Consider the following 11866-nt stretch of genomic DNA (forward strand, 5'->3'; position numbering starts at 1 on the left):
TAGTAAAGACAATTATCTAAATATAAATTACAGATGTACAGCTTTGGGACAGCACACTCTGACTCAGAATCGTCTTCATACTGCTCTGTCACGTTCTTCCACCTGCATCTAGATTGCACATTGAGTCATATTGACAGTGTAGTTGGCTATAAAGTAAGAGACCTTCAGTAAAGGACATTTAAAAAAAACAACTTAATTTTTTTCCAGTCTTTCAAAATGTGTGTACGAACTGGTATCAGATTGACTAGGTTTTAGACACTATCACAGAGGTTTTGTGTCATTTACAGGATGCAGCACAGACGATGGGCTGAGGACTGAAAGCTGCAGGAATCAGGTTCTACCACTGCTGTATGGTCACAGGCAATTCACTGTTAATCTCTCCTTGCGTCAGTTTCCCCATCTTTAAAACCGGGATGATAAAGGTTGTCTGCCTCTCACAGGGAGTGGAATGAGCATAATCAGCAATTTAACAGCACTTTGGAAATGCAGTGTGATATACCAATGTGGAGTTGTAGAGTACTGAGACTAGAGAACCCATATTTGTAAGACCATTCTTAATGTTATGCTTTGTTATGCTTTATCAACTGTTATTAAATGTCAAAACGAGCCAAGTAATACAACGAAAAGTAAAGGGGAAGTGAGTTTTAATCGCTCTTTAACCAGCCCATTTTCAGCTTCCCACAAAAATACAGATCCCATATGGCCATTGTCACAGTGCTGCCCCAGTGCCTTCTCAACATACACCAGGCAGTTGCACCAGGTACGTGCTTGGCAAGAGTTTGGGTGTACCTCCGTGCCGTTTCTCTGCTGTGCCTTGAGCTGCTGCTGTCCTTTCTGTCTGTCACAAACATGTCTCTCCCCTGCATGGCTGTAAGTACCCATGAATGAAGTCAGGGACAGGCTACAATCAGGAGAAAATAGTAGAAGACGACCAATTAGGATCTTAAGTAGCAAAACAAACCAAACAGCCACACTATTTTAAAGCAGGAGTTTTGCCATTCATACATCCCTTATGTTACATGTGGTCACTAAAAATGTACCACAGCCATATTTGAACAGCCCTTAAAAATGTCCCGTTACTTGCTTACCCCATGTTGCCATGTAAAGAATATGCAGGACGGTAGCTGAAGATTTCCTTGAGGACTGTGTTTAGGGTAAGACGTCTGCCTGGTTTTATTTTTAAGCACTAAAAATCTCTCATGACAAAGCACGGAATGTACAGTGCTGGGAGAAACCCACTGCAGTAAGTCACAGGTGTACGTTTTACAAGCAGGCGAAATGCATACAGCATTTGATAGAGAGCACTTATTCTTAAGGCGCACATTTTCACTTCAGAAGCATTAGCTATTTAAGCAGGTGTGTATTCAAAGTAAGAAAACATCAGATTCCTTTTTCTGTTACATGCTTTTCATAGGAGTGGCTTGATCTTCCGATTGTTCCTGATGTTCCTCAGATAAAACCAGAAGCAGGGAATTATCCTACTGTACGATGTACATTTGATCTTTATAGGGTTTTGGAGGTTTGCTTTCTATGAAAGCTGCATTCCAAACAGCGCTTTCTGCTCATGGATATAGAATTATATTATTACTGTAAATGTAACATGTTATTTTACATTTTAATCAAGGAGCTGGTGCTCTATCCGGGTAAGTGCCCATCAGCATTAGATGACACACAATTAAAGCAGAGTGTCAAAACCTAATTTTCTAAGGCAAATGTTTAAAATCGCATATGTGCCTATTTTTGGATCAAAACCCCTTATCAGGCCGTACACTGGCTTTCCTAGCAAATACAAACGTGAAGACCATGGCAGTATGAATCATCAGCTTGCCTCTGATCAGAATTCAGGGTATATTCTGGTTTGTGTATAATACTAATTGAGTTTGGCTTTGCACCTGAAAGCACACACTTTATTTTGACCGCATGGGAATATCGTACAAGGAAAGACTGTTTTATATTTCAATGAAATTTGAGGAGAATTTTCAATGAAATTTGGTGAAATCATTAAGAGTATTTTTTTTTCCTCAAGGCTGCTCCAAGCTTACATTTTGGTTCATGGGAGATGAATGTTGTTCCTAAGACTAAAAACAGTGTTTCATTATTCCGTAATATTTATGTCACAGTAGTACTTCAAGCCTCCTCTTGCTGTTCCTGTAAAATTCTTCCCAAATTCACTAAATCATAATAATCTCAAAAGTCACTATTTGCACATGCTTAGCAGATGGTTCCTAAGAGATGGCTGCTTAAACCACACCGTATTTAGCATGCTCAGTTTGGGGCTTTGCAATTGCTTTTTTTGGAAGCCAGGGGCTGCTCTGGTCCCTGGCAATTCTGCTAAGTTCAGGGAGACTGTTTTCCTGTTGGTTTTTTTTTTTTTTAATGCATCCTCCTCTGATATCATGGAAGGTGAATTAGTCTGACTGGAATGGAGAGGAACAGAAGTGCATGGAGATACAGAAATCTTAGGAAGCTGATGGGGAATAATGGTGCAGAGGCGAACTGGGACCAGCAGGTGGGATATAACAGTAAGAGAGCGATCCCAGGCTTGGGGAAGACATTACTTACAGGAGTGGTAAATGAACAGGGAGATGTGTCTGTAACCACCACCATACATCCCCCCCTCTTTGTATTCCTGGGTCTCTTCTGTTGCCAGAGAAGAGTAGTGACGATCACAGTAAAGGGAGTATTTCATCCTCCCTTGGAAAGTTTCTCTCTCAGCTTGTGAGGTCAAAGTCTGTATATTAAGAGTTCAGATCTGCCAATGGGTCCTCTGAGACAATACTGCATGCAGGAACTCATGTCAGGGAGGGGAAGACATTTTCTTTAAAATCCCTCCCCACCCTGTTCCAGAATTTATATACAGATATATATTTAAAGAGCATTCAGGTTGCAGAGTTGAGCACTGAAACTTTCAGCAACACCTAATTTGAGATGCCAATGTGACCTTAATTTGGCCTCAGGGTGCACATGTATTTTACTTACATGGTAACACATAAGCTTTTTTCAGGATTAAGCCCTTCTTTTTTAGGTGTCCAGGATCAATTAAGGAAGGAGTCAGAGTTGCACATGGAATGAATCTGTTCCCTGGAGGCCAGACCCTGCGTCATTTGCTGTAGGTGCTGGAAGGAAGCTGTGACTGGAACGAAGAGGAAAGAGGAAAAGAAGAGGAAAAATTCATGAGTTACATAGGTGTATACCTTCTTGCAAATCACATTTTGTCCTTGCCTCTCCCTGCTATGTCTGCCTGCCTGAGGACTCTGATACTTGAGGGCTGGGAAGCATGATTTTGTCTGGGTAAGAGTATGGGAGGAAAGGGCTTGAGTGGGGAAGAGCTGCAGTAAGGTGGGTGAACTCAGCCTCGGCTTCTGAAATTTATCTGTCTTCTTGTCAGGGCTGGGAGATCCTCTGAGTGAAAATCAAGATAAGTGACACTAATCCCTGGGTCGCTGATCTGCAGCCAGCGGTCCGGGTGGCTCGGAATGGCCTGGACAGAGGTAAAACCGGCTGCAGCTCGAGAGAGGAGGAAAGGGAGCACAATACGAAGAGTGGCCAGGCTTTGGCACAATCAAGCTCACAGATGTGAGAAAAAAGGTAATGAGAAAGGGGAACCTTCAGCAAGGCGGAGCTCAGGGTTGAGAGAGATTGCTAAACTCCACCGTCTCTGGGTAAAGCTTCGTAATTTTTTCCCATTTGCCACCGCTGAGGCTCTGCTGCTTTCGGCGGTCATTGGGGATGCCGCCAGCCTGCCGACGCATCAGCCGCGCCAGACTGCAAACTCAGAGGATTACCTGGGAAAAAAAAAAAAAAAGTCGATTAGCTCTTGCAAAGAAAACAGTGCCTTCCCATTTACACCGATGGCGATGCCGTGGATTCCCCTCGCCTCCAGTTCTTGGCAAGAGCCCGCGGAGGAGCTCGCCGGTGCCCCGGGGACGCGCCTGCCCAAATCCTGGCCCTGCGGCGAGGCGACCTCCCCGCTTCAGCCGGGCTGGTGCACAAGGCCTTGCTGTGCCCCATTTCCACGTCAGATCCCGAGTTTTCCGCTCTTCCTTGCTCTCCTTTACTCTGCCCTCGGTTTCCCTCTCCTCCTCACGCCTCCTCCCCTCAGCCCCTCTGTGAGCTCCCCACCGCGGGCCGTGCCCGCCTTCCCCCCCCCCCCCCCCCACACAGCGGGCAGCCCTCGGTGGGGAGAAGAGATAAAAAGGCAAAAAAAATAAAATAAAAAAAAAAAATAAAAGGGGGTGCCGGGGAGGGAAAGCGCCCGCGGGTGCCCGCCCCGACGAGGAGGCCGCGGAGGCCACGGGGCGGCGGTGTTGCGCAGCGCTCCCGCGGGCTTAGCGGGCGCGGGCGGGGGCCGGGGTTGCCGCCCGGGTCGGTGTCCGTGTTGTCCGGTGCGGGGACCGGCCCTGAGGGTCGGTCCTGGCCCTGAGGGTCGGTCCTGGCCCCCGCCTCGGTGGAGGGCAGCGCGGAGGGGCCGGCGCCTGGAGGGCCCGCGCGGGGCTGAGGCGCCATTTCGTGGCGGCCGCGGGTGGCTTCTCCTGAGGCGGCCCGGCGTGGCGGCGTGGGCCGGGCTGGGGCAGCCATGAGCGGCTCTCTGCTGGCTCCCGCTCTTGGCGGGCGTGGAAGTTCTTCGCCGTGCAGGCAGGCCAGAGGGGTGAGCCGATGCTTTCCTGCCTGCTAAGGGACGCCGGAGAGCGGCAAGGGGACCAAGGGTGGCCTTAGCCGCGGGCCGCGGGCTGTGGGGCTTCTTGTGTCGTTTGGGGAAAACGAGTCAAAATCTCTGGATCGGATGGTTCAGCTCCTTAGCTGAAAAAGCAGCTGGTGTGAGGCTGCATTAAGCATACGGGTGTTACCCAGCCAGCATATCAAATACGAAGCAGTACAGGATTTCTGCCCAAAATAAACGGTCAGGTTCTGTTCTTCGGTTGTCTGGTTTGTTTGTTTGTTTTTTCACCTTCCAGATACAGGTGGATGCTGCCGCAGGGAAGAAAGGCAAATCCAGTGCCATGGAAAAGCAAGACCGAAGGTGTAAGCAGCTAGGGACAGCCCTGGTTCGGCACCGAAGTGTAGGAAGTCAAAGCATTTCTGAGCAGCAGCAGCAGCAGACGAGTGTCTCTGAGCAAGTGTCAGAGTGTCTTGGCAACAGTACAAGATGTCTGCAACTTTCCTTCACTTATGCAGAAAACACGTCATGTAGGCAGTGCAGTGGTGCGTGAACACAGCAGTGTAGGCTTGGTTTTGAAGTATTTGCATCGAAAGCAAAGGCTTGTTTGGTCGGTGTAGGGAGACTGAAAATTTTGTGTCAGAGGCTATGGCATTTCTCTCTCTGGCCATTAATTGGTTGTTACAAATCTGCAGTGCAGTCATGTTGTGGGTTCCCCCCCCCCCCCGCCCCCCCCCCCCCCCCGCCTTTCCTCTCCTTCAAATTATTTATTCTAATAGTAATATTAGTTTTAAGCGGTGTAGAACATGAACTAGTTTCTTTGGTAACCAAGTCAGTTACACACCCACACAAAGTTAGAATCTGCTAGGTGCAGACATTTTCCCTTTTAGAAAAGATGTGGGTTTTGAAAACCACAGCAGTAGGGCAGCAGTATATGTTCTCAGGGAGTCATTCCAGAAAAAGTTCCATATACCATATGCAGATTTATATCTGAGTCCTGATCTTTTGTTTATACACACATATGGAACTTGAATATATTACCTATGTATTGATTTCTCCAGTGACTTCAGGATTATATACTTCTTTCTCGTCCCAGTATTTCATCCTTCCCACTTTCCCCCTCACTCCTCCCCACTTGTAGAGAATAGGTGGCTGTGAAAGAGCACGCAGTAGGAATACAGCACAGGTGAATAAGCTTGCAAATACATGCTGCATTGCTTCTTACTTTATTTGGTGTAAGTAAAAATTTGCACTGTTCCTTCATCAGCCCCCTGAAATTATAGAGGTGAACGGCAGTGGCTTTTGTAGATAGCTTCTTTTTAGGGATTTAAATATAAAAGTGGCCTTTGTGTTCTTGGTAGTTTTTTTGAAAGCAAATAGGCACATGCAGGAATAAAATTAATTTGTGAATATGAATTTTAACAATTAATATGACTAATAATCCCTGTCATATTGTCTTGCTCATGATCGGTAGTTTAGTCTATAGCAGAAGCTTGGAGACTTTTATTGCACTTTCTCTAGTGACACGTCAAATCCCCACAAAATTAAAACATGTAAATTTTTAAACATACTTCCCTTGTTCCTATATATGGGGGAAGATGGCACTAGTACCTGAGAACTGAAAGGTAGCCATAAACAGAGGCTGAGCCTGACAAGGCCATCTCATTGTTCTTGTCTGAATGAAGTGTTAAAAAGGAAACAAACAATAAATAAAGAAGAGTGAATTAGAAGGTTTTGCTTTCTTTCCTTTCCTGTTCTGAATCATCAGTCATAAAACAGAATAGCAGGTATGTTTTTAGTTAAATGTTGTTTTTATGCTAATGCAATGCCTTTTAACTGCAGTTCTTCCAGAGTGGGAAAAGCTTGAGACAAATATAGAGAGCACCTGAAAGTACTCTTATGCAGTACTTGTTATTTCGTAACACCCCTTCCTGCGCTACAACAAAGTACATAAGGTGCTGTGCCATTCTGCACTAGAAAGCTGGAAATGTTGGATTTCCTAGTTTACAGGAGCCTGATGAAGATTGAGCTGGGTGATGTGCAGTAAGCACTTTTTGTAGCACTGCATAGTTAAAATTTAATCCATTATAAATAAAAGGTAATGAAAACATTAGCTGGAAGAAAAGCCTGACTTGAAGAAAACAGGCATGTATTGCTATCCTCCTCTGGGTCACTTATGTCATCCTATGGCCACATCACTTTCTTAAGCCTGCAGGGAGCAATTTCCCTCTGGGCTTCTGCACATTCTGCTGTCTCCTCCTGGTGCCAGACACTGTCCTTTCTGCAGCATCTTTCTCAGGCGATTCCTGTCTCTCATTGCCATAGAGACAGCGTGTGCCTATTAGAGACACCGCAGAGATCTGCTCACTCCAACCCAGGGATGGCTGGAGAAGGCAGACCACGACCAGACCTGTAGGCTTAAGGTGCCGTGGAGAGGATTTTGTGGCCGGGTCTTGATCTGCGTAGCTGTTTTGGTACAGAAGGGCAACGGGCTCCAGGAATCCTCAGCAGGTGAAATGAGCTCATGGGGTGCAGCCAAAAGGCTTAAGGAACTCAGTCCCAGTGCCCTGGGTTATCTGAACCATGGCCTAACACTATTTCTGTTAAAGATGAGGCACAGCATTACTTCATATTCTCAGTAATAACCAAAATGCTGCGTAGAGCAGGAAGGCTGGGCTTGTAACGCAAGGGCTAAGCCAGGACTCGAGTCAGCCTTGATTGCCGCCTCTGGCCCAGTGTTTCTGCGTGGTCCTGACCAAATTGTCTCCCTTAGTTTCTTCTTTTCAGAATATGGGGATTATTTTCTTTTCCCCCTTTGTAGGGTAAGTGGGAGCCTGCGGCCATCATCCAGCCTAATCTCCATGCACATACACGCTGTCCAGTCTCTTTCACGTTTGCTCCAGAACAGGCCTACTGCATCCCCTGAGCAACTCAGCAAGCGTGAGCACCTTTGGTGCCTTGCCGTGGGCATGGAGTCTCCTGCATCCAGTTTGGAGAGGCAGGCTCCAGGCAAGGTGCCTCAAAGCGTGGTCCGTTCACCAGGTATCCTAAGTCCTGCTCGTAGTAAGTAACGTTGGCATTTTTGGGTCTAAACTGCAGTTGGAGTAACTGGAGTGTAGGTGCAAAATAGACGGTGGCAGTGTTTACTGGGTGTAAGCCTCTGCTTAGTCCCAAACTTGAAGCAGCACCACTCGTGTAATAGGAGCGTATATGCTTACTTTTACGGTGAGCAGCAGCTATAGGGCAGAACGCTGTTTCTGCTGAGCTGGTGCATGCGCTCTCCTATGCTTGTGTGTGAGAGTAGTGGGCAAGAAATGGGGAGCGGACTGAATCATGCCCCCCTTTCCCCCAGCTGGCCACTGCGCTGGGGAAACTGGGGCAGCACACTGCATCGGGGACGGACCCAGAACATGTGGCATGTCTGTGTGCAGGCGCCTGGTGCAAAGACCCTTGGTCCTGTGCTGGCCAAGCGGTGTCCCCAGGTGGTAAGATAAGGTTAACAAACATGCACTCAGGCTAATACAGCTTGACTCTCAATGGGGCTAATTAGCTTCTGTACAGCAACACGGCAAAATGAGTGGCAGCTCTGCAGCTAAATCACCGGGCATAGTCCCATGCAGCTCTGCTTTCCTTGTCTGCTTGGGAGAATCTTCTGCTCGTGCAGCAGTGGTAAAGCCACAAGGACAAGGGATGCAGCTGCCGGTAAGGAGTCGAGGTACAGAGGTGGTATCCATCTCTACTGTTGTTTCTATAACGACAGCTAAAAATAGCAAAGGCCATCATTTACAGATACAATTTCGTATCGATATTCTAACACTTTCAGCCCCAGTTAGCCCCATTTTCTGCTCTTTCTTCTTTTCTCTCTCTCTTCACAAAACACGTCTTAGTCCACAGCAGCCCTTAAAAATGTGTAAGTCTATGTTAGCATGTGGGTTGAAGTAAGCAGTACTGTTATCGACTGTGAAGAGAAACCAGCTTGTAAGAAAACTTGGTGTTAGCTTTACAAAGAAGCTCAAGACAACCTGTGCCTACAAGGTGAATGAGTATGCAAACTGCCGAGGGATGTCTGGGGAGGGAATAAGTTGCCCAAAAAAGGAAGCGATGGGGAACAGTTCCCCAGTTTTTATGCTCCCAGCCTTCCATTGTGAATTAGCAACTGAAACTGGTCATACGGCCCTTATTTAGGAAAGCTCCAGGGTGAGCATTTATTACTTCTGGGTTTGTGTGTACGTGCTTATGTTTGCTTATTTACTCAAGCCACAGCTGTTGTCCCCACCTTGAATGGAAGGGATGGAGGATGTGGCTCACCTACCCGCAGTGTATGGAAATCCTTCCGCACGTCTGGGTCAGGCCTGGGTTTCCTTTTATTAGGAGTCTCTCAGTGTTTGTGTTGCCGAACACCACCAGCTCTGAAGTAAAAGTGCCTCATGTCGCAAAGGCCTTATAAGAGCTTTACATTGCTTTCATCGAAACTTGGATTAAGCTCATAATAATGGCCTTCATGTGCTGCAAATACATTAACACACTTCTCTGAGACAGAGCCTGCTTCCATTATGCCCGTTCCTGTGGCACACAGGAATTATTGCCTACCAGAGAAGTGTTAAGTGAAATGTCGCCAGGGGATTATCACCTCCCTTTCCTGCATGGTTTTGCTAAACTGAGCAGGAGAAGAAGAGCTCCCACCGCCCTGCTAGGAGGCCTTGAGGAGGAGCCCTTGTTTTTAAGTTTTTTTTCAATAAGAAGGGAAGAAACATTGTTTTGCTGTATATTTTTCTGGTGTGAAGACCTGGCCTTCCACAGCTCATTTCCAACACTTCAAGCTGCCTTTGCAGAAAACATGGAACGGCCCAGGAATATTCACCTAATGTGAGGCTCTCCCTCTCCCCATTTCCCTGCGGGCTCCAAACGTGTCTCCTACGGGGTTTTACTGTTTGTACATTGCTTACAAGAACCAACCGTAAGTTTAGTCGCTTGTACCTTTTGAGTTCATTGTATTCCTCCTCTGCCAGCCTTTGCTGCCAGCGCAAGCAAAGGTTTTTTGACCTTAGTGTCTTTTTCTTACCCTGGTCACTCTCATCGTCCCTAAGATTAATGTGCTGTACTGTGAACTCTCGTTATTACTCACTGTGATTATTGCCTAATTGTGATTTATGCAAACTGGTGTCTCCTCAGACAAGGTGCATGTACTCCCTAGCTTGTGTACACACGCAGTTGATGGCAAGATGAAAATTGCTTGACATGTTGATATTTTATGATGCTAGACGGGTACATCCTGGGACGTATTTCAGTTGTGTAATGCTGTAGTAGCAGGTAATCATAAGACATTTTCTACAGCAAATACGGTGCCTGGGACAAAGACGCACGGATTTAGGCAGTGATAGATTAAAAACTAATTGTGGTGCAGTGCTGATGCCAGTTTAAAAGGTTAAACATTGAAAGCAGCGTTTGGGGTTTTCAAGCTTCTGTCATAGCAGTCCTATCTTTGCCAAGCTGAAGGGCTCGCCTCCTTTTCATTTTGCATTTTTCCGCACGCTCCCAAGCGTGCAAAGCACCTGATGTCCAGAAGCAAAGGTGCAGAACCCTGCCTGGGGAGGTCCTTGGACCGGGCACAACCTGAGCAGTCGTGGCCCCGGGCTGGCGAGAGGACCGCGAGCCGCTGCACCACTCGCGCCTGCCGAATACGGTCCCTCTTCTTGCCCTGAGAAAGTATTATCTAATCTTTGCGAGAGAAATAAAAATCGTAAGCAGGCGAATAGAAAGTGAGGGAGGAGAGAAAGGGAGGTGGGAAAAGCAAGGGTAACACCATTTCTCGCTGTAGCATGAATGTATCTTGGGGTCCATTTAGTCGCAGCCTTTCCTCCTCCCTGTCTTTACCCTCCCACCCCCTCTCCAGACAGCTTGCGTGGGCACTGGAGCGAGGCGAGGGAGATGCTTTGGGAGCAAACCGAATATAAAGAAGCGTGTGGAGCAAAACGCAAGAGCCTGGGAAGAGGGACACAAACAGGCAGATGTCCTGGGGTAGGTCCGCAGCTGAAGGTGACTTTCAAGTAGAGCACATCGAATCCTCGATCTAGACCTTTCCAGAATTGTGGCCAGGGATATTTTATTGAGGAAAAATTAAGGGTGTTTAGGTTGACAAAGCATTGGTGGCGGGGGGCTGCAGAAAAAGTCCATGTCAGAGAGGCGGCGAGGGGTGATGTGTGGGACCCACGGTGCTGAAGGTACAGCTGGGGAGTTTGAACTTGGCCCCCGCAGGGTGGTGGGAATCACCTGCTTGTCGAGTTGCAGAACCGACACCTAGAAAACTTTGGCTTCTTGTAAGGCCTCCTGTGAGAGACTTTATTTTCTGTGACTCAGCTTCCATAACTGCTAAACAGAACAACAGTCTATTTGTCAATGTCATGGGAGTCAGCGCATCAGTGCTGGAAAATTGCTGGGAGGTCTTTGGACGGACGGTACCATGAAAAGGACTTTAGTCGAAGGATCATCGTAAAAACACTTAGCCTGTTATCTTACCATTTCTGTTTTAAAAGAGATATTCTTAATACCATGTTCTGCAGAATGAGCAAGTGTTGTTGTTAACTTAAAAGTGACTTGCAATGTCTTTTCTGGGTTTGTGAATTAAAAAACGCCTGCTTTGTTTTGCTTGCTGACTCTTTTTTTAGAAAAGGAATAGGCCGTCTTTCTTTTTTAGATTTCCTGTTTGGGAGATGTAAGATTAGAGCTGGATGAAAATCGGAGGGTTTTTTTCCTAACATTAACTTTTACCCAGCCAAGAAAAAAAATGTTGAATTATCAAAATTTAAAAAAATAAATTCTGATAGGGAAACAGAGATGGGCATATAAAACAGTTTCTGAATTACAGTTTTCCTAAATTTTGTAAGCTACTAAAAATGTTACTGTCATTGTTTTGCCCCAATCAGAGCCAAATGTAGGTCTTGCTAGTAGTGGGAGAAGGCTATTTTGTAACACGGGAGATGAGTCTGTTCAGGAAAATTGGCCCAACCAAAGGTGGGGCATGGATTATAGCTCACAGCAGGGAAATGTACCGTTACAGTGAAATCCAGCCAAACTGCTTGGAAACATAAGCATTTTGTGTCAAAATATTTACATCTGAATGGGACTACCTAAACCAAGATACTTTAAAAAATTTTTGTAGTTAGTGAAAACAAAAAGTAACATCAGATACCCTCTTCCCCACTAGTATTT

At 46.4% G+C, this 11866-nt stretch overlaps 1 long non-coding RNA gene across 1 annotated transcript; it reads right to left on the reverse strand.

Annotated features, from left to right (window-relative positions):
- Window positions 1-687: 687 nt before the first annotated feature.
- On the reverse strand, window positions 688-3760 carry LOC115343837. The gene is made up of 3 exons (XR_003924296.1): window positions 3607-3760; window positions 2980-3133; window positions 688-901 (listed from the first exon to the last, which is right to left on the reverse strand). It is a non-coding gene; the product is annotated as an uncharacterized LOC115343837 (long non-coding RNA).
- Between the last annotated feature and the right edge of the window lie 8106 nt (window positions 3761-11866).

Source organism: Aquila chrysaetos, chromosome 7 (assembly GCF_900496995.4).
Source record: "Aquila chrysaetos chrysaetos chromosome 7, bAquChr1.4, whole genome shotgun sequence".
Classification (NCBI taxonomy): Eukaryota; Metazoa; Chordata; class Aves; order Accipitriformes; family Accipitridae; genus Aquila; species Aquila chrysaetos.